Raw genomic sequence first — 23471 nt, 5'->3', positions numbered from 1 at the left:
AGACACAGTGACCCACACGGCAGCGGCCCCTCATCGCCTAACAGCAGTCAGACTATCTGTAAAGCCTCAAGAACCGACCGATGGGAACGTTTTGGAGCGAGGCAACTGGGTAAGCCGTGACATTCAGTCTTTTGTCACAAACCTTTCACCGAGTACCGGGCCGTTAAAAACAGATTACAGCGGTGGCACCAGTGTGCTATATAGAGCGCCATTCCTTCCTGATGACCGGGATATCGATCACCACTGCTCACTTACCCGTGGGAAGGAGAACTGCATTCATGTCTAAAGCGCTCTATTTTTTTCTTTTTCTTCTCATTACGTCTACGTGGTTTGTGCTTGGGTGTCAACTGCACACGCACCCACCCACCCACACACTCACACTCACACACCCCCTCCCCCCCTCCCCCCACACCATTTACGCTTATAGAACCGAAATAAAACTTATACCTATGGTTTTTGTTTGATTTTCTTACATCAAGGCGATAGAAATGTTCACTGGATATTAAAAACACTTGTTATTTCCCTGCATCGGGATATCAACGAATTTCAGCATGTCTGGAAAAAATATAAGCGTACATTTAGTGTAAATCGATTTAAATATGCGGTATAAAGAAACTTGCAAATTTGTATGAACCGATATGATTAAAAAAACAACAACAACAACCAACAACACACACACACACACACACACACACACACACACACACACACACACACACACACACACACACACACACACACACACACACACACAAACAACAACAAAAAACAAACACAACAAACACGACCGTCTAAACTACGTTTCTATATGTTCAAAACAAGAGTACACAATAACACCATATTTGATAACTTGCCAAAATAGAAAGAACATAAAATCTTGTTCAAATTCAAAACCACTCTTTTCATCTCAAGCGGAGCAATGTCATGTTTTCTGCCTACTGGCTTTAAAAAAAAACCAGTAAAGGAAAGGGCGGGGAGGATCAAACAAAACGTTGTGACACGGAGTGATTTTATGAGTATGTACATTGTGGATTTACTTTGTGTTGGCTTTTTTCAAGTGTTTTTTCTCTCTCTCCCTCCTTCTCTGGAATCATATTCCCGAAAATCATAAAAGTGAACTGAACTTAAAAAAAAAAAGTAAAGTGAACTTTAACTATCCAATTATGAATCTTTCGAATTTGACACCACTATATCCAACTAATTATGTTGATCATTCAGTATGCTATCTCTCTCTCTCTCTCTCTCCTCTTCCTGTGAATGGAATATGACCCGCTGATGACTATTTTCATATTTTTCCTGATATTGTTGTTGCTTTTGTTCTTGCCCAGAGGGTGGGATGTAAATAAGTAGTAATGTTTATTCCACTCCCCTCTTGAAATAAATTTGCTTTTGCTTTCCTTTCTTTTCGTTTCGCCCCGCCCCTCTCTCTCTCCCTCTCTCTCTCTCCCTCTCTCTCTCTCCCCCCCTCTCTCTTAGCTTTTGATAAAGGCCTTGATGAAGAAAAAATGCTAAAAGTGCATTCTCTTCTTTTGTTGCAGAATCTTCTACTGGCATCAACAGCAAACCTCACTAAGTCAGGACAGGACTGAGGGCCAGAGCTGAGGATGTGCTTCGGACAGAACTGCACGATCATCTGAACACTTACATATAAAGTTATACAAACGCACACAGCCTTTAAAAATACTGTCTACCCATCACACCATGCTAGAACTGTGTGATCATCTGAACAGATATAACATCACGCCATAGACACCCACACCTTGTGAAGCACACTCTCCAGCACCACACCTTCTGAACCACCCAGTCCACCCCCACACCATGCCCCCCACGCGGGGCGCCGCCCTGGGCAGCGGCAAGAAGACGCTGAGTGACAGCGAGGTGCTGGCCTACAACAGGAACCGGCACGCCGAGCGCTCCCTGACCACTACCATGCGCAGGCTGAGCGACCAGGAGCAGCACGCCCAGGACCGACACCAGCGGGAGATCCTGCAGTGGAGGGACTTCAGACGGCGGAGTAGCAAGACCTCCGGGATGTGGTGCACGTCATGGGACACAGACGACCTCACCGAGGACTGCTTCCTACCGGAAGAGGGCACGGACTGGGTGCAGGAGAGAGGAGACCCAGAGAACTCCGGTGAGTCTGGCGGAGGATGGGGGCCTGCCCTGAATTCCCCACGTTCCAACAGCCAGAGAGGCAGTGGGTTGGGGCTTTCTTCCAGCGACCTCGCTCGCTCTCTGACTTTTCAGAGCGAGGCTCTGAGCACGCTAAAGAAGCCCTGGGCCTACACTTACTCCGTGACGTCATACAACTCTGTCTACAACGAGGCTGTCCAAGCTGCGGAGGGACAAAAGAAGCGGCTGAATTTCCGACGGGCGTCCTCTGTCTCCTCCGCGAATCTTTCTTCGCCGGACCAGCCTCCCGCCAGGAGCATGTTCAGGAGCCGCTCCTCTGCCGGTGACGTCGGCCTGGACCTTCTGCAGGGCGCATCAAGACCGCTCACGGGGCGGAGCACGCCCGGGATCCTGCAGGGATCGCCTCACGCCCGTCACAGGCTGTCCCTGTCCGCCGCCGTGGACAGGCCCAGAGTCAGCACGTCCCTGAGTGTGGTCCAGGGCTGTGGTGGTCAGGACATGTGTGAAGACAGGGACATCCCTCCCCACCCCCTGTCCCTCAGGGATCAGACATCTGCAAGGAGTGAAGGGAGGCTGCCTTGTGTTGTTTCTGCACAGAGAGACGACAGAACATGTGCCCCTCAACGCGATGTTAACGTTCCAGACACTTTACCCAAGGTGACGCTGACTGCTCCAGACTCTGAGGCTGATGAACTCCGTCAGCCAGGTAGCGGATCACCTGAAGGAAACACAGTGTATGCCGGTGAAAACGCAAGAAACGAATTAGGTCAACATACAAAATTTAATATCAACCTTTCCATTTCGAAAGAAAACTCGGAGACAGACATGGGTGATGGACCCCAGTTAGCTTCAGAGACAAATGCCGATTTTCAAGAACCAGTACTCAGCGAAGGGGCGGATAATAAAACCGCTACTGATCGTGACGTCACTGACGTAACACGTATGGATCAGCCCGCTTCACCGTCATCCCCCGCCCCCCCGAGGAGCAGGGACAGAAAGGTCCACATCCAGCTGACCCCAACGGCCGCACAGGTGGACAGGTCACGGAGGGAGATCGATGACCAAAGCATAACAGCAGAAGTCCGATCCCCTCCCAAGGACAAGGAGATCGCGCTGCCAACTGCCCGGGTCAAGAGGGATGAAAAAGCCTCCCCTCTGGCCGCCAAAACCGCTGAGGCCAACACGGCCACGCTCTCACCGCCCACTCCCAGACGTCCAACAACTCGGGCGGGATCGGGAGATAACCGACGTCATAAGTCCGTCAATTATGACCACTCCACGCGCCGTCGCTCCGACATCGGAGGGATCCCTCAGCGGCCTGACGTGACGTCAGAAGTTTCCCGATCGGAGAGAAGAGGCAGCGGCGCTTTGTCTCGGCGCTACTCGGCGATCGATGTAAGCAGGCCCGGGTCTTTTATGAAAATCGTTGACCAGCTGGAAGCCCTGCGGGAAGTCAGCCATCATCGGATGAACTGCACGGACGATGACAAAGAGGATTGGCTGGCCGAGAACCAGGTTTCTGGGTCTGCAAAGCAGGTTACTGATGACATGACACGGCTTAGCGGGACAGAAGTGTGTGTTAAAGAACAGTCGCCTCGTGCCAGGACAGGTGCCAGAGGTGTGGGGAAAGCAGGACAGAACAGCGGAGAGCACGCGCAAAACACCAACGGTGATAGTATACCACTGTCACGCAGCTCAACATCACACAACACAAAAGATCAGTCCTTACAAACAAAGACCTCGGACTGCAACAAAACCTCGGACAACACCCCACCACCCAGCTCAGAACAACGTCGAAGTTCAGGCGACATCCAGGCGGTGAAAACGCCTCCGAGCGGCACGCCTTTACTGAGACACAGCTCTTCAGACGTCACCGTCTTCAAAGGCTTTAAGCTCCGCAACTACGTCCCGCCCCAACAACGGTACCGAGCGCACGTGCTGGGCAGTCCGCGGGGAGAAAAGCCGTTGCCCCGTTTGTCCACGGACGGCGGCGCGTGGCCCCGGAAGCAAAGCGACACGAAGCCCGTCATCATCTTCTCCAAAACGTCCAGACAGAAGGTGCTTCAGGAACTCGTGCAGCGACACAACCGGCCGTTCAAACCCCCGGACAGCGGGGTGCTCACGCCGCAGCTCAGAGCCAAGATCGACGCCTTCTTTAAGACCATTGAACCTTACTGTCCCAAACCGGACCTGCTTCTTGACTGACGTGTTGGTCTGGGGAAGAGGAAAGCAGTTGGTGCCAACCTGGTTTTCTGACTGAGAAACTTGGCTCGTTCTCAAACCCACTCGAAACTCAGTGTCAGATATCTTTAACGTGCTGTTAATTATCTTATTCTGTATATCAATATTCATTCGTTTGTTTCTATATAAATCTAAATGATATAGCTGACAAATTTACCATTGACATGCATACTCGGGTCCTCAAATACCATGTCAGACACAAATGCGGCTTTCGCGAATGGCTTTTCACTGCTTAATTCATTATTTGGCTTGACTTACTTATGAAGGCTACGTAGTATAATATACACTTGCGAAACCATGCACTGAAGAACTATTTTTTTCTTTTATACATTCTTTCGTGCACACAGATGCCCTTACCATTATTCCAATCATAAATCATCATTGTCATCCTTTCTAAGATTATTATGATGATTAAGACCATTCTTATCCAGGTTTATTCAGCTTAATACGCACGCATGCACACACACACACACACACACATGCGCGCGCGCGTGTGTACTCATCCCGAGTCCCCCGTACACAGCCATGTTGTGATCAGTATTTTCAAAATTTGTTTTACTTCCGTGTCCGTTACTTGTTTTGTTTGTCGTATTATCAGTGTCATTGAGAACAATCTTGCAGTGGGGAAAGAAAAACAAAAACATCCGCTGTGACGTGAGGGTTTTAACGTCACTGAATACAAGTTGATGGACAAGGAATATTGTTCATGTTCTGAGCGGTATTTCTAAATCTGGTTGTAACTGCATCCGCTTCCATCATATATTTCTGTTCGTGTTTTTGCTTTCATTGACACATAACGAGCTGGAAGTGGGGGCAAAAACATCCGCCATGATGTAACGGTTTTAATGGCACTGACGAAGTTTATGGACGAAGAACTAATAATGTGGTTATGTTCTGAGAAGTCTACCTGAGTCTAAATCTGAACGAACTGCATCCGTTTCTGTTCCTTGCTGCAGTCTGCCGTACTTTCATTCTAATCTACATTATCATTGACTCGAAGTCAGTGGCTGATGAACATGGTTGATGTTCTGACAAGTGTTTTGTGTTTACGAAAGGTTTGTTTGAATGGGTTTCTTCGTGAGGGAACCAAAACAAACTGACTGGATAATATGTAAACAAATGAAATCAGTAAAATCACTTGTTGTCTTTATCCCCCAATACATCTGTCTTTTTCTGTCACTGGCTGTCTGCCCTCTCTGTCTGTTTTTGCGCGCATGCATTCGTGCATGCGTGCGTATGTGTGTGTGTGTGTGTGTGTGTGTGCGCGTGCGTGCGTGCGCGTCACGCAAGCATTTCATGCATTCGTGAATGTATGAAAAGCTGCATAAACATTGCCTCGCGTTTGGCTCCAAACACTTACAAAGGCACGCTGTGAATGCGATAACGAATAGTTCACTTATTTAATCAGGCATTACGTTGACAGCTGCTAATCTGTGAGATAAAGATGCCGCTTATACTGACAGCAGTCAATCTGCTTGATGCAGAAAAGTACGGTGTTTACATTCGCGCCAGGTAATCTGACTTGATAGAAAAAGACAATAAACGAATCTCCGTTTTGGATGATTTCCAGAAGAAAGAAGACACAGACAATTTGGCCGACCACAGCGCTGTTATTGTTGATTTATTGTTGTTATGATAATGCTGGTGCTCTCAGTGTTGTTTCGTTGTTGTTTTTACATGCCTACATTTCCCCTCTGTGTTTACTGCAATGTTCCAATGTTTAGCATAAAATAAATACATTCCGGAGAAAGTAAAGAACGAAGAGGCCCAGAAATTAAAAGGAGACACAATGCTTTCTCTGTCTTTCTGACGCGCGCGCGCGCGCGTGTGGTTTGTGTGTGTGTGTGTGTGTGTGTGTGTGTGTGTGTGAGCGCATGAATGTGTTTGTGCATGTGTGTCTCTATTTGTGTGTGTGTGACTGTGTGTGACTGTGTGTAGGGGGGAGGGGAGTGTGTGTGTGTGTGTGTGTGGGGGGGGGGGGGGCGGCAGGGGGTGTTGGGCAGGGGGGGGGGTCGCTCGAACACCGAATCAAGAGCTCGAGACAATTGCTGCAGACCAAAGTTGGAATAAGATCGAAGACTTTCCAACGATGTTCCAAGTTGGTGATAAGGTGACTGGCCGAGCCCCCACTATGTCCTCTGACGTGTAATACTACAAAGTGGTGATAAGGTGACTGGCCGAGCCCCCACTATGTCCTCTGACGTGTAATACTACAAAGTGGTGATAAGGTGACTGGCCGAGCCCCCACTATGTCCTCTGACGTGTAATACTACAAAGTGGTGATAAGGTGACTGGCCGACTCCCCCACTATGTCCTCTGACGTGTAATACTACAAAGTGGTGATAAGGTGACTGGCCGAGCCCCCACTATGTCCTCTGACGTGTAACACTACAAAGTGGTGATAAGGTGACTGGCCGACTCCCCACTATGTCCTCTGACGTGTAACACTACAAAGTGGTGATAAGGTGACTGGCCGACTCCCCCACTATGTCCTCTGACGTGTAACACTACAAAGTGGTGATAAGGTGACTGGCCGACTCCCCCACTATGTCCTCTGACGTGTAATACTACAAAGTGGTGATAAGGTGACTGGCCGACCCCCCCACTATGTCCTCTGACGTGTAATACTACAAAGTGGTGATAAGGTGACTGGCCGACTCCCCACTATGTCCTCTGACGTGTAATACTACAAAGTGGTGATAAGGTGACTGGCCGACCCCCCACTATGTCCTCTGACTTGTAATACTACAAAGTGGTGATAAGGTGACTGGCCGAGCCCCCACTATGTCCTCTGACGTGTAATACTACAAAGTGGTGATAAGGTGACTGGCCGAGCCCCCACTATGTCCTCTGACGTGTAATACTACAAAGTGGTGATAAGGTGACATACTGACAACAGTCCTTGTTCTCCAGGCCACGCGCTGCCTGCAGGGTTCTGTTTGTTACTGTGCATCGCTTGACTGAAACAGCGAATTTCGCATCACATTTCAAAACAAAACGCTTAGTGTTCAACCGCTCGGACAAAACTGGATTTGTTTCAAGACTTACGTTCTCTCCACGCTCCCCCCTCCCAACACACACACACACACACACACACACACACACACACACACACACACACACCAGTTGACCCGGGTAAAAAGCAACAAAAACAAAACACAGAAAATGAAAACAAAAACAAAAACAAAATCAGGCTGAAACATTCTGATTTCCCCGCTATTGGAACTGAGTGTTATGTTTTGTACATTTTTAAAAGCTGATCATCATTATTATCTTTATCATTACTATTATTACTGTTATCATTATTATTGTTTTTGTTGCTGTTATTATTATTATTATTATCGTTGTTATCATCATTTATCATTATTGTTTTTGTTTTTATTATTTGTTAAATAAATTAAATGTTTTCACAGATCTGCTGAAGTCATTCCTGAAGGCCTTCAACATGGGAGCCAGACACATGGGAGCATGCAGCTGTGGACAGGTCCGCATGGCTCCCTGCCATTTTCAAAGTTGCCTTGACCTGTGAAACCACCTTCCTGTCTCTGTGGCTCCCTTCACCTCTACACTCCATCTCGCTCTCTGCGATCTGCTTCGGATCCTCTCTGTTTTCGCATACTTAGATTCAAACACTCCACAGTTGGCCGCCGTTCTTTCTCTGTCTCTGGACCTTGCAATTGGAATGAACTTTCTCTTTCGTTTCGTCTGGTCTCCGCACTGAGCTCTTTCAAGTCTGGCCTGAAATTCCACCTCTCTCAAGATAGCCTCACTCCCCTGCCTCTTCCTTGTCTTCAGTTTTTCCAGTTTTAGAGTAATGCATGCGTGTTAATGACTGCCGTGAAAGCGCTTTGATTTGTCTCTGTACAAGATTCAGCGCTATATAAATACTTTTAAAAAATCGTAATTATTATCATTATTATTATTATTGTTGTTGCTGTTGTTGTTGTTGTTGATGTTGTCGCTGTTGTTGTCGCTGTTGTTGTTGTTTCATCATAACGGCGCTGATCAAGACTCACAATCACAACTGAACGCCAAGTCACAATCGGATTCCCTGGTAACCCACAACGAAAACAGGAAACAGGCACTTCGCCTGTCTGACTCAATCGTCCTTCTTATCGGCCTTCACTGTGAGCCTCACTCAAGAGTACTTGCAGACGCACTTAAATGCATGAGTAACTTAAGCTTGCACGTACGTGGTTGATCGTTTGTTTTTGTTTTCTTATGTTCTGTTTCGATATGAGTAATAATGATGATAGTAACAAAACAACAATTTCAACAACATCAGCACATCTCCACCACCATCACCAAAACTACTACTAATAATAATAACAAACAAGATAACAAACAAGAATAATAGTAACAATAATGATGATGATAATGATGATACCACCACCACCACCACTACTACTACCCAAGAAGACCGAAGTAATGCATCAGCCAGCTCCAGGAAGGCCGTACGTTGAACCCAACATCACCATCAAGGGTCAACGACTGATAGCAGTTGACATGTTCACTTATCTTGGCAGCACACTGTCCAGAAACACCACCATCAATGAAGAGGTGAACTCGAGGGTCACGAAAGCCAGCGCCACTTTCGGCCGACTACACAACGTGTGGAACAGAAGAGGCATCAGCCTTGAAACTAGGGAGACCTGGACGGTTTACCAGTGCTATGCCAAGAAACTGAACCTCTTCCACACAACCTGCCCCAGGAAGTTCCTTGGGATCAAACGGCAAGACAGGGTCCCAGCCACCGAGGTCCTCTCACGTTCGGGTCTGCCTTGCATTCACACCATCCTCTTGCAGTCACAGCTTCGCTGGGCAGGACATGTAGCTCGCATGCCAGACCATCAGCTGCCAAATAAACTCTTCTATGGCGAGGTACAACAGGGCAAGCGCTCCCATGGAAGCCAGAAAAAAGCGTTTCAAGAACACGCTGAAGTCATCCCTGAAGGCCTTCAACATCAACCCAGACACATGGGAGCATGCAGCTGTGGACAGGTCCGCATGTCGCTCTGCCATTTTCAAAGATGCCTTGACCTGTGAAGCCACCAGGACGGCTGTTGATGAGCAGTGGAGACAGGCGCGGAAAGCCCGGGCCTTGGAACCCCAGCTGCCGCCACCATCCCCTGTCCACACTGCCAGAGTGTGACTAGGATGGTCTCTGTCCTGGGCCCCGTTCTGTTCGTTCTGCTCCTCTTTCTGATGTCATTTCTGGCCACTCTGTTCTTCGCCACTCTTTTCCTGATGATACTCAGCTACGAATGTCTGCACAACCAAACCAAGTACACAGCAGCATTGTATTCTCGATGTTAAATCCTGGATGACATTCAACAAACTAAAGTTAAAAGATGACAAAACTGAAGCTATGGTTATTTCCTCTGCAAGAATGTCCACATCTACTTCTTTTTCTGCCTCTATCGTGGTTAGTGATGCCACGTCACAGTTCACAAGGAACATCAGCATGCATGCTCAGGTAGTAAATCTGATACGCATAGTCAATTGTGAACTTCGTCGCATCAGCTTTATCCGTCAGTACCTTTCTGTTGAAACTACTAAAACTCTTATTTCTGCTTTTGTGCTGTCACGAATCGACTACTGTAATTCTCTTTTCAAAGGATATCCACATAATTTTCTTCAGCAAATTCAAAAACTTCAAAACAATGCTGCCCGTCTGACTCTCAGAGTCCCACGTACTGATCACATTTCTCCTCACCTCCGCACTCTATATTGGCTACCTATTGAAGCGAGAATTAGATACAAAGTTGTGTGTCTCTACTATTCTGCTTTCCTCTCCGCAAGACCTATATATCTTTCTGACCTTATCAGTGTTTACAATCCCACAAGAAATCTCCGCTCTTCCTCTGACTGTCACCTTTTGAAACTTCCTCGTGTCAAAACAAGAACTTATGGTGAACGTTCTTTCTTCTTTGCTGCTCCTCACATCTGGAACAACCTTCCTCATCATATCCGTGCATCTGATTCTATTTCTGCTTTTCGCTCATCACTAAAAACTCATCTTTTTAAAACCTATCTATGAGCACGCTCGGCTTCCTTGTTCTCCAACACCACCCATGTCAGCTCACTTTGGATGTATGAAGAGTGGGAAAGGGAGAGAGAGAGAGAGAGAGAGAGAGAGAGAGAGTGTGTGTGTGTGGGGGGGGGGGGGGGGGGGGAGGAGGAGGGAGGGGTTTTGAGAAAGAGTGGTCATGAATGATTTATGTAACTTGTAATTTTTTTTCTTTCATGTGAAGGGCCCCAAGCTCTTGGAGAAAAAGGGCGCTATATAAATGTACATTATCATCATTATTATTACACACACACACACACACACACTTTGCTTTATCGGAACACTTGTAGTTGTACCAAGGTGTTTGTGACAAATTACAAGACCAAGTCGGCTTTAGTGATGTAAAATCTTTGACATCAGCCGATGAACGTGTCAAAACGCACGTGGGCCTCAAAAGAGAATGCCGTCACGACTCTTATCTGATGGAACGAATTTCACCCTGGATACTACAGCCTATCAAAACAAATAGACAACACAAGGAAGTAGAGCGGGGTTGAGAAAAGGAAAGAAAAATAGAAGGCCAGGAGAGTGAATTTGATACTCTCTCTCTCTCTCTCTCCTCTCTCTCTCCTGTTTTGATGTGTGTAAGCATTGAGCAGTCTGTGCTGCATTTATTCTGAGAACACATGCAGTCAACTCCATAGAAAGCACACCTGTAATTTGCCCTGCGGAGTTACTTTTGTATGATCCAAATTCCGTGAAAACGATTGCCATTTACTTTCTGCTTATTTAACCCCATTCCATGCCCTCTCATTTCACAAATTTTCGTGTAAATCTGTCGAAATTTTGTAGAGACACACATGTGAAACTAAAATCACAAGGGTGAAAATCGAATCGGATTGCGAAAAAAATTCCGGTCTGAATCATCACCAAAAAATTTCAGTGTGTCCAATCAGTTGGTCACATGACCCAAAGCAGACAGTTAAAAAACAACAAAAAACCCCAAGTCAATCCAAAAGTTTTTGCGTCGTCCTGCTGACCAGACGATAAAGAAAGGAGGAAATGTCTACACGCTTGGAGGAAATAAACTGTCACTGCACCGTTGATGGAGGAAATTACCACGGCACCGAAGGTTTTTCTTTGTATGCCTGAGTGTGTGAGGGAAGAGAGAGAGAGAGAGACAGAGAGAGAGAGAGAGAGAGTGCGCGTGACACAGAGAGTGGTGGGAAGGAGTGAGAAATAAAGATAGTGTGTAAGTGTGTGTGTGTGTGTGTGTGTGTGTGTGTGTGTGTGACAGAAAGAGAAAGGCAGAGACAGTTGAAAGAAAGAGAGTGTGTGTGAGAGAGAGAGACTGTCAGAAAGGATGACAAAACAGAGAGAGAGAGAGTGTGTGTGTGTGTGATTCACCGTATCTCGGTCAGTGCCCTGAGGACAGGTCAAAATGTGCTGGTTCCCGTCAGTTTTATTTATACCCTTTGAAAAGTGCTGTGTCGTGATGATTGCGTATAGGTGACTCAGTGTGTGTGTGTGTGTGTGTGTGTGTGTGTGTGTGTGTGCGCGCGCGCGCGCGCGCGTGTGAGTGTGTCAGTGTGTGTGTGTGTGTGTGTGTGTGTGTGTGTGTGTGTGTGTGTGTGTGTGCGTCTCAGTCTGCAGTTCATCACACACACACACACACACACACACACACACATCACTCTACCTCCCAACCCATCCTTTGTTGTTTCATTTTGAATATAACGCAGGTGAACAGACGTCATATCAAGAACAACGAATGTGATTATTTCTAACGGTAAAAATAGAATGGGGAAAAGCATTCTTACTGGTAGTTTTTGAAACAACAAAAAATCGCGCAGTCCCATATTTTGACACTGTGAACAGAAGTGCGCATTAACAGTGTACCTAATATCGGCCTGACACGCGAGGTTGACAGTGACTGGTGCTTGTACTGGTTCTCGTAGCTCACACGTTATTCATGCCCTTCCTGAATGTTGTTTCATTATGCTACGTTCACACTAGGCTGTAACCACGATCTAACCAAATGGTTACATCGCTCTCTAACTCACTGGAACCACGAATTTTTGGTTGCAGTGGGTTCCCATCGGTTAGACGATTTTTCGGGAAGACCCGATTTTTGGTTAGATAGGTGGTTAGATGGCCCCCAAAAATATGACTCGGGAGATAAAAAATTTTTCGAGGTTACATCGCCCGATCAAGTTATAAACGGTTACAAAGGCATTCACACTAGTCCCCGTCGGTTCCAGTGAGTTAGAGCAGAAAATAGAGGCGGAGCCGAGTTTGAAAAAAACTCCGACGTCAAAACAAAATAGCATGCCTTGCACGCACGCTGCGTGCAGTATGCAAATTGTCTGGCCCGACACATCTAACCGACTGCAAGTGATTGCAACCTTCTTTGCATGGTTGGGGTCAGTTACAGTGAGTTACATCAACGCGTGTTGTAACTTGATCAGTTACAGTGTGAATGTATTTAAGCTGGCTGACTGTCATTTTTTTCGTTCTTCTTGCTGCGTCTATACGAATCCACGACACACGAGACTGATTTTTCGACATGTCGTCTTCTGACTCTGATGTTGCTGCTTCCGACCTGTCCCTGGCTGCACGTGAGCAGGATGAGCGAGTTCCAACAGGTTGCAGCAGGTCACAGCAGGCTGGTGGAGATGCACAACCTCAAGACCCCCCACCTCATGGAAACCCACGGGAACCACAGAAAACAAAAGTATACCCCAATCTGTACATGACGCCTCAGCCACAGCACCCCTGTAACTTGGCTTGTAACTTGTTCAAGTTAGAACGAAGTTACAACGGTAGTTAGATGCCACCAGTGTGTGTGTAAAACAAAACAAAACAAAACCCAGCCAGCGAGCGAGAACTGCTGCTCTCAGTCAAAAAACGCGCGGGAAAAGGGGCGGAGCCAAATAGTTAGACAGTGGTTAGACGCTTTCCGTTCACACATGCTGTATGAAAAATCTAGAGTTTGTCTCATGGTAGTTACATCCCTCAATGTAACCATTTGGTTAGATCGTGGTTACAGCCAAGTGTGAACCTACCATTAGGGTACGTTCACACTAGGCTGTAACCACGATCTAACCAAATGGTCACATTGAGGGATGTAACTACCATGAGACAAACTCTAGATTTTTCATACAGCATGTGTGAACGGAAAGCGTCTAACCACTGTCTAACTATTTGGCTCCGCCCCTTTTCCCGCGCGTTTTTTGACTGAGAGCAGCAGTTCTCGCTCGCTGGCTGGGTTTTGTTTTGCGCTGAAGTTAGACTGGTGGCATCTAACTACCGTTGTAACTTCGTTCTAACTTGAACAAGTTACAAGCCAAGTTACAGGGGTGCTGTGGCTGAGGCGTCATGTACAGATTGGGGTATACTTTTGTTTTCTGTGGTTCCCGTGGGTTTCCATGAGGTGGGGGGTCTTGAGGTTGTGCATCTCCACCAGCAAAAAATCTATGGCCTCCTGCTTCTGGTCCTCAGTCAGGTGTCCCTCCACTGCCTTCTTGCCTCTCTTGCCCTTCCCCTTGCCTTTGCCCTTGCCAGCACCGGCGGTAGTCTCACAGGCAGGTGGGGTGGATGGGGGCTCCTGCAGTCGCTCATCCTGCTCACGTGCAGCCAGGGACAGGTCTGAAGCAGCAACATCAGAGTCAGAAGACGACATGTCGAAAAATCAGTCTCGTGTGTCGTGGATTCGTGTAGACGCAGCAAGAAGAACGAAAAAAATGACAGTCAGCCAGCTTAAATACATTCACACTGTAACTGATCAAGTTACAACACGCGTCGATGTAACTCACTGTAACTGACCCCAACCATGCAAAGAAGGTTGCAATCACTTGCAGTCGGTTAGATGTGTCGGGCCAGACAATTTGCATACCGCACGCAGCGTGCGTGCAAGGCATGCTATTTTGTTTTGACGTCGGAGTTTTTTTCAAACTCGGCTCCGCCTCTATTTTCTGCTCTAACTCACTGGAACCGACGGGGACTAGTGTGAATGCCTTTGTAACCGTTTATAACTTGATCGGGCGATGTAACCTCGAAAAATTTTTATCTCCCGAGTCATTTTTGGGGGCCATCTAACCACCTAGCTAACCAAAAATCGGGTCTTCCCGAAAAATCGTCTAACCGATGGGAACCCACTGCAACCAAAAATTCGTGGTTCCAGTGAGTTAGAGAGCGATGTAACCATTTGGTTAGATCGTGGTTACAGCCTAGTGTGAACGTAGCATTAGCAGTGACGCAGGTCTGTGGGAGTCACACACACACACACACACACACACGCACACTGTGACTCGGCATTTTTAATGAACACTGTTAACAGGAAAGAACATACCTCCTCCTTTCCACCCCCACCCCAGCGCCCCCCACCCCCCTCCCACCTCCTGCTTCCATAATGATGATGACATGAGTACTTACATTGCGCCTATCCTCGGTCGGAGACCACGCTCTAAGCGCTTTACGAACACGTAGTCATTTGCACAGCAGATTGCCTACTTGGGTAAAGCCGGCTGGCAGCTGCCTTTGGGTGCTCATCATTCGTTTCCTGTGTCATTCAACCAGGTTTCAGACACGCACACATACACACTCTTACAGATATGTAACATTTTACGTGTAAGACCATTTTGTTCATTTACCCCGCCATGTAGGCAGTCATACTCCGTTTTCGTGGGGGTGCATGCTGGGTATGTTCTTGTTTCCATAACCCACCGAACGCTGACATGGATGACATGATCTTTAATGTGCGTATATACATGAAGGGGGTTCAGGAACTAGCACGTCTGCACACATGTTGACCTGGGAGATCGGAAATATCTCCACCCTTTACCCACCATGCGCCATTATCGAGATTCGAACCCGGGACCCTCAGATTGAAAATCCAACGCTTTAACCACTCGGCTATTGCGGCTACGAGCCCTTCATCCACCCATCCACACTCCACAAAAAAAGAAAAAGAAAGAAACCCACAGGACTTCAAATGTGTGGCAACCAGCAGCTAAATACACATGAAATTCAGAATAATGACTGAAAAGTTAAACTGAAATAAATCACGAAGTTAACCATTTGATAGTGGATGGTTGGCTCCCCAAGTCATTGGACCAGCCTTCACACCGACAGAAAGTCGAACAGTTCCCACTGATCCGCTGCAGGTGGGGTCGAGAAGCGAGGAAGAAAAAGAAAGTTATGAATCTGTTTGCTCACAATCAAGATCTAATGAGTTCTTGTTAAAGCGAAAGTTGTGTGCTAGAATATGAATGTTATCGCCGAAATCGGTTAATCTGCAGACATTCAGAATACAGAATATATAGAACACATTTATAATTTCAATAAGAGAAATTCTTTCGTGGTAATAAACACATAAACAACACTCGAGAGTCACAGCCATTCAACATGTTCACAAAAAGACATAAAATGCTTAGATGTCAACCGAGAGCAAACCACGCATACAATAATCACAGGAGACTGAAAGGTTACTTACACTAAATCACACACAGATAATCACAACCATACACATGCAATAATCGCATTCAAAGAATATGTATAAAATAGCATTCTGAAATTGAACATAATTTTGAATTAAGATGTCATAACGCACACATGCACTCTAGCACACATTTTTATGGAGTCACATAATCATCATCAATCATTGTTTAACGCTGAAACGACTTTAGAATAACGTCGCATTTTGTTCTGTTTTTAATTTTGGAACACGGATTGATCGACTATTTGAATTAAGCAGGCAGAAGTGAGGATCGAATCTCTCGCTGTTCTAACCTGTCCCTGACTTGTATCACTGTCCACGTCCCGGCTTGGATATTTCATGACAACATCTCAAACGCCTGCCAGGCACACCACACAGAAACCGACATGCTGGCAAGACGATGGACGAAGAGCCTGCTATACGGAGAAAAAGATATTTTTATTTTTTGTTTATTTATTTGAATCCATGCTTAAAAGTCACCAGTTCAAAGTTTTCGTGAAAGCCCGCATCACAAACGCATGCATGTTTAGTGTTATCGTGACGAAGCTTGGACCGAAAGGCAAGGAGGTCTGTTCATATAAACAACAACAAAAATTTGATGGTCGATCGTGAACACCACGCACCAAGCAACGAAGCCTTTACACAACCGATTCTGCAAAAAAAAGTTCATCGGCCTCCTTTCATAATGTTCTTGATACTTTCCACATCCTCATTTCCTATCCGAGAATTTGTGCTGTCCTGGTGTAAATTTAGCTGATGACGCACACTGGCTGGTGTCATTATTTAGATTATGTTTCTTTTTTGGTTGGTAGGTTGGTTTACTGGCGTTGAAGATGAATATGCCGGTTATTTGTGTTCTGTCGCGTTGTCGTACAAGTCGGAAAATAAACTGCATATCTCGCACCATGTGCTCGAAAAGAATGCACAAATAAAATTAATGAGCAATGTCTGGGAAGTAACTTTTTTTCCTTCAAAGCGAAATTTTAAGTCAACGAAGTACTTCCAGGGAAAATGATTTTGTTAATTTACCACAAATACAAACTCTCACACACAATGTCAAAGGATGAATATAGTTTCTTACATGACTGCGAATTACGCAAAGAAATTAGAATAGAATTCATACCAGAAACATTCAAAAATACCTTCCAAATATTATCAAACCCAGTCAGCTAATACTGAAAGACAAACTTGTGGGACTGTTTGGGAAACGTGTCAGTTACTGCTGCCAAAAACGCCGTAGTGTGTAGCAGTCATTCAATCTCCTGTTCAATATCTATATATTATTTTGTTTTGCCTTTTGTGAGTGGTTTTATGTAAGTTTGCATGCGTGTCTTATAAACATTGTTAAGGTTTCATTGACATTAAAATTGATTCTGATTCACACACGCGCGCGTGCGCGCGCACACACACACACACATGCACGCACGCACGCACATACACACCCACGCACGTACACACATACACACCCACGCACGTACACACACACACACACACGTGCGCGCGCCCACGCACACACATATACAAATACACACTGGCAGATACACGAAAAACAGGGTAACCACATAGTCATACTTTGTTTACATATGTGAGCCCCAAAACAACTGACGTTCGAGGTTTTTTCTTTTTTTTCCTTTCTTTAGTCGTTGATTAAAAAGAAGAAGAAGAAAAGGGATCATCATTATGACTTGTGACTTTAGCTTTCAGGGAAGTTAATAGCAATTCGTTCAGTTCCAACACAGAAAGTCGAACAAGGAAGTTTGTCGGCGTTACTAAGACTTTCGAGGGAAAAATGATGCAATGTAATTGCTGTTGGTTGTTGTGTCCAATACATTTGCAAATATGATTGCACCATTTCCACCCCCCTGATATACAAATACTTGATTTTCAAAATAATTTGTGTACTTCTTTTAAGCATTAGCTTATTTTTTGGGGGTAATTTCTCTTTAGATGTTGGTGATTCTTTTCTTTAATGGCAAATTGTTCTGGGAATCAAAAGTGTTAATAAGGCAGAAGCCTATTTGATTCACCCACACAGCAACAGATACAATCATATATATATGCACAAATGAACGCGCGCATGCGCAAACACATACATGCACACACACACACACACACATCAACCCAGACAACTGACTTTTCACAATGAGGATTCAGCATATATTTGATCCACCACCAATTATTCTTCAAAAGAAGTAAACAAACTCACGAAGTAACAAGAAACTTATTCTGTTATATTAACAGGAAAATAACATGTTGTTATTTGCTTTGTACAGCAAACATTTTCATGTCTGTTCTTCCGGAAATATCAGGCTCAGCAGGGTAAGTTCAGGAAATACTCTTTTTGTAAAACCCCATCATATCTACGTTCAACTTCAATTTATCCTATTCATTATGTATGTCTATAACTGTTTGACAATGGCTACACTGTCAGTATGTCGGCAGGACCACACATAAAAAGCAGTGACCGTATTTTCCGGGCATGGTGAGAAAGTGCGGGCTGTGGATCAAGGACCAGTCTGCTGGGTTGTCATGGTGATCCGGATCGGTGTCCGAATCCAGGAACTAACAACTGAGCATCACTAAACATGCGACATACCTATATGTATCTACACGTTACATTGCTTTTTCTTCCTCTTTCTCTTTTCACTTGACGCAGCGTCCAAATACATTGTTACTTCCTGGTGGTGAAGCTATGGTTGTGAGACAGGAGTACGTTTGGGCAAAGGGAACTTTGTGACTGGATAAAAAGCACCCACCAGCATTCAGAGTCAGCTTTGTCAGCAGCCATCTACCACCAGTCCATCACAGTTTAACCCACTGGGAACATAAGGTTCGAAAGAAACCATACACATCAAGTATCTAACAATTTTGACACCTATGGAACAAAATAGTTTTAACAGCATCTGAACCATACTGTCTTCAAGCAATCTCTGGTGTTTTGGGCACCTTGGTAACGTTATAAATTTGAAAGCACCCTTTACCCAGCACCGGCTGGTGTTCAGTGTCACCTGGGGAACATAGAAATTTGAAAGCAACCATATCCAATCAGTCTGATAACTTTGTCACCAAGGGAACATGAAGATTTGAAAACAACCATCCCTACAGCAATCTATCGCTGTTTTATCCCAGAGGAACACAGATATTTGAAAGCAACCATCCTCGAACAATCTGTGATCGTTTTCTCGACGGGGAAATGTTGCTACCTGGGGAACACAGAGACTTGAAAACAGCTATCATCAGACAAACTCATAGTTATGACACTCGGGGAACATTAGAGATATGAAGCAACCATTGTCAAGTATTGTCTGGAACTTTGTGTCACCCGGTGAATACAGAGATTTCAGAGCAATCCTCCGGTCTTTCGCAGTTTTATCCATGGGAAACACAGATTTGAAAGCTACAATATTCATGCAGTATCTGAAAATTTGGTCACCTGGGTAACCTAGAGATTTCACTACAACCATCATCAATCGATCTATCGCGGTTTTATCCCTGAGGAACACAGAGATTTCACTACAACCATCATCAATCGATCTATCGCGGTTTTATCCCTGAGGAACACAGAGATTTCACTACAACCATCATCAATCGATCTATCGCGGTTTTATCCCTGAGGAACACAGAGATCTGAAAGCAACCATCAACCAATCTCTGACAGTTTTGTCACCTGGGAATGATAGAGGTTCCACGGGGAAATCTGCTACGTGGAGAACACAGAAATTTGAAACCAACCATCATCTCGGATAGTTTTGTCACCCAGAAAACATAAATGCATTCGTTTTGTACATGACTGAGGAAGAGGTAATTTGTTCGAAAATTGTCCTGAGAATCTTCCAAAACCTTTTTTCTCGCAGAGATTCCAAAAGTTAAGTTATCAATTAGAAAAAAAAACTATTTCAAAGAATGACGATTGCTTGTTTCATAAACGTATCTTGATTTTGCTCTGAGGTATTGATGGCCTCCAGCCTTTTCTGTGGCCTGGTCATCTGATAACAAGCCAAGACAAGGCAAGCAGGGCAAATAAAGGAGTTCATTTCACGTACCAACATGGGGCATCAAAACATGCACATGCGTTTATACACACACCATACAAACAAAAAGCATAATGCCAAAGACAAAAAGAAAAAAACCCAAATGAACAAACATCTCTCTCTCTCTCTCTCTCTCTCTCTCTCTATATATATATATATATATATATACATGTGTGAACAACCCCTTTCTTTTTCAGCAATAAACAGAGTTCTGTCGAAAAGAAATACGTGCTGTGGACATATAGGATTTCAGTTTTAACGATATCTTTCTTGTGCTAAAATCAGCAAGTGGTAAAAGGAGTCTGGATTGTTTCTGGAGTATTCAGTTAAACATTTATTTTTGTCTGGCGCTGTGAAAACCCCCCCAAAAAACTAAATGAATAAAATTCAATAAAATAAAAAAGGGGTCGGGAGTGCAGGGCCGGCACATGAAAAACAACAACAACAAAACATAAGCAATATCATTAATTTGTGGAATATTTATCACTGGTTCTTACTTTCGTTTTTGAGTAAATTGTCGAAACTCTGTTCGTTGTACTTCACTATTCAATTACACAATTATTGGGTAGCATTCTAAAATAAGTATCTTGACCAAGTGTCTTCAGCCACTAAGCTTAATTCATGCCTTTTTTTCGCACGAACACGCCGACAGTTCATGTGCCTCGTGGTTGTCACAGGAACCGACGCTGTGGCAGTGTCCAATAACGTTGGTCAAACGTTCAGCCGGACCTTCATTTGTTAATGTTTCATCCAATTTTCAGTTCTGTTTGGATGTTTGTAAAGCCACGATCCCAGTCCTCTGTTTTGAAATCAAACCGCTGAGGAAGAGATTCCCGATCCACGTCCTTTGTTGCCAAAGCCACAGGGAAGTGATTGCCTTCATGGAGATCTTGGTGTTTCCTACATTCCACTCACAGATAACATGGAATCACACACCGACATATCTAAACGCGAAAACGTGCCATTGGCAGAGTGGGAAATAAGTGGGACTGTTGTTATTCATAACACACATGTCTAACTCGGGAAAAAAAACAAAAACAAAAAAAACAAGCAACACACACCAGCTTCCAGGAGAGGACCTCTGGTCGACATGTGATCACTGCCAAAAAGTTGGGAATGACTATTTGACCACTGAAGTCACCCACCACCCCCACGCCCCTGTCAAAAAAAAAAAAAAAAAAAAAGGTTTGAAAAGCTAATCTGTGACGATAAGCATATTCATGTCTGGTGATCATAACTGACGATGCAGTGGTAAAGATTAATAAGTTACACATCGTTATTCTAGCTACAACTGCTTGAAGAGAACTTTGAAGATGAAATGGGTTGTAGATTTGATAAGAATCTAACAAATGATGACACACCACCTGTGAACCCATTTACAGAGAGAGAGAGAGAGAGAGAGGAGAGAGAGAGAGAGAGGTAGGGGGACAGAGAGAGAACAGACCAGACCAGCTGATTTATTCAGATAGGCCATAGCCTCAACTGAAGGGGTGTAAACAAAGCACAGTAATCAATCAACCCTTTTGTCTGTAGAAAAGCAAATGCTACCTACTACATGAATACAATAATAATGCAGAGTTTATGTAAATCTCTCAAACGGATTAGACAGGAAGAAATAGAGAGAGAGATCAGGTGGTCGACAGAGAGAGAGAGAGAGAGAGAGAGAGAGAGAGAGAGAGTTTTCATGTATCAGGAGTTTCGTGGAGCGTAAGCACTAAGTAACAGAGACGTTGAAGGTCCCGGCAGTCAGAATCAAGGCCTCCTGCGTTCCATTGCACTTTATCCTTCAAACTAATTCAATTCCAGTGACACGCCCAGGAGTCCGTGCCGGCATTATCACCTGGCAACAGAGAGAAACCTGCTTCCAGGAATACTGGGTCCTCAGAGCCAGAGAGAGAGACGGAGACAGAGAGACAAGACAGATAGACAGTCAGACACACAGACATATGACACATTATAAGACACATCAAAAGGAGGGTGGTGAGGTAAAGGGAGAGGTGAATTTTCCACAAACCATTATTACCAAATACAGTACTAAAAAAGTCTGGGCAGTTTAATTACTGTCGGAAACAAGAGGCGTTCAATTAAAATCAGTGTTGTGAAATTCTTCTCGAGATGTTCACGACGGGTTTTCTAGCTAGAATGCAGGCAGAATTAAAAAAAAAAAGTTTAAGAGTAAATAACTTTACATTCCACAATCCCCTCCTTAAAAAAAATTAGAAGTATACTTTTGTACGCTTGACCCTCACATGCGGTGCAATAATACTGTATGACGGAGTGAGTTGATAACAATTGTGCTTCTTACAACAGGGTGAGCAGTGTAAAACATAATTTTAAACTTGAGAAGAGGCTTGGTTCTGATATAGAAGTGGGGGGAGATAGAGAGAGAGAAAGACGAACAAGCAATGAGACAGATAGATAAAAAAAAAACCACAAAAAAAACCCAAACAAACGTGTACACGATGGACAATAATTCATGTCTGTCATGGTTAATTTAATGCTGTCATGACACGACGCTGCACCATGCTGCACGCACGTCAGCATCACACGGAATGTCCAGTTTCTGTTTGAGGTTTGGTCAACGAGACAGACAGAAATACAACTGTTGTCATCCTCTCTCCTGCACACATCTGTAAAATGAGTGAAATCTGCCTTGTAGGATAAACACCCATCCCCCAACTTTGGGTCGGGTCATAAACTGTGCATTGGGTAATAACTTGAAAACGCCCACACTCACTTTGCCAAAAAACAAAAGGATAATCTGATTTGCTGCTGGGGACCCTGTTGCCTCACAAAGCAGTGCAGATCTTGTGATAAAGAATTGAACTTCCGCATTAGGTGTCCCTTAAAGAAGTGATCATGACGTCACTCCATGGAGCAATGTCTTGTTTCGGTAGCTGGGGTTATGGGTCAACTGTTTGCAGAGAACGGCAGGTTTGACCTGTGTATTCAGTTCAATACCGGTAACCAGTAAGCCGCGAAACAACTGTATTTCAACTCTGGACATCGAATTTTCCTGTTGATTTCCGGAGTTTAGCACCAGACTTATCACGCATGGAACAAACACCCAACCACGACTCTTATGGTGAAAGTTGATATGCTTCCGGAAGCATCGGGGACCACATCACGAACTATGAAGTGCGTAGAAGAGTCGAGCAATTTATTGAGCTATATGATGATCTACTGACCACTTTAAAGAAACGGAAATTGAAGTGGTGTGGCCAGTCTCACGTTCATCAAGACTGACCAAGACCTTCCTGCAGGGAACAGTGCAGAGAGAGCAAAGAGAAGAGGCAGGCAGAAGAAGAGATGGGAGGACATCATTTCACATTGGACAGGTCTGACTCTGAGTGAGACAGTCAGGACAGACAACCGCGGGAGATGGAGGAGGCTGGTTGTGTGGTGCCCCCACGGTCTGCAAGACAACAGGATAGACAGACAGACAGACAGACAGACAGACAGGCAGACAGACATTTAGATAGATAGATAGATAGACAGATAGATTGGTAAATAGATAGAAAGATAGATAGATGTGGGAGTAGGCTCCCGTTAAAGGTCA

General features: G+C 44.9%; 1 protein-coding gene across 1 annotated transcript in view; it reads right to left on the bottom strand.

Annotated features, from left to right (window-relative positions):
* LOC143283097 (E3 ubiquitin-protein ligase XIAP-like) overlaps positions 1-23471 on the bottom strand; it is a 44422-nt gene that overhangs the window by 15716 nt on the left and 5235 nt on the right. The gene's annotated exons all lie outside the window — the stretch shown is intronic.

This window comes from Babylonia areolata, chromosome 6 (assembly GCF_041734735.1).
Source record: "Babylonia areolata isolate BAREFJ2019XMU chromosome 6, ASM4173473v1, whole genome shotgun sequence".
NCBI lineage: Eukaryota > Metazoa > Mollusca > Gastropoda > Neogastropoda > Buccinidae > Babylonia > Babylonia areolata.
This window is presented reverse-complemented; position numbering and strand designations above follow the sequence as displayed.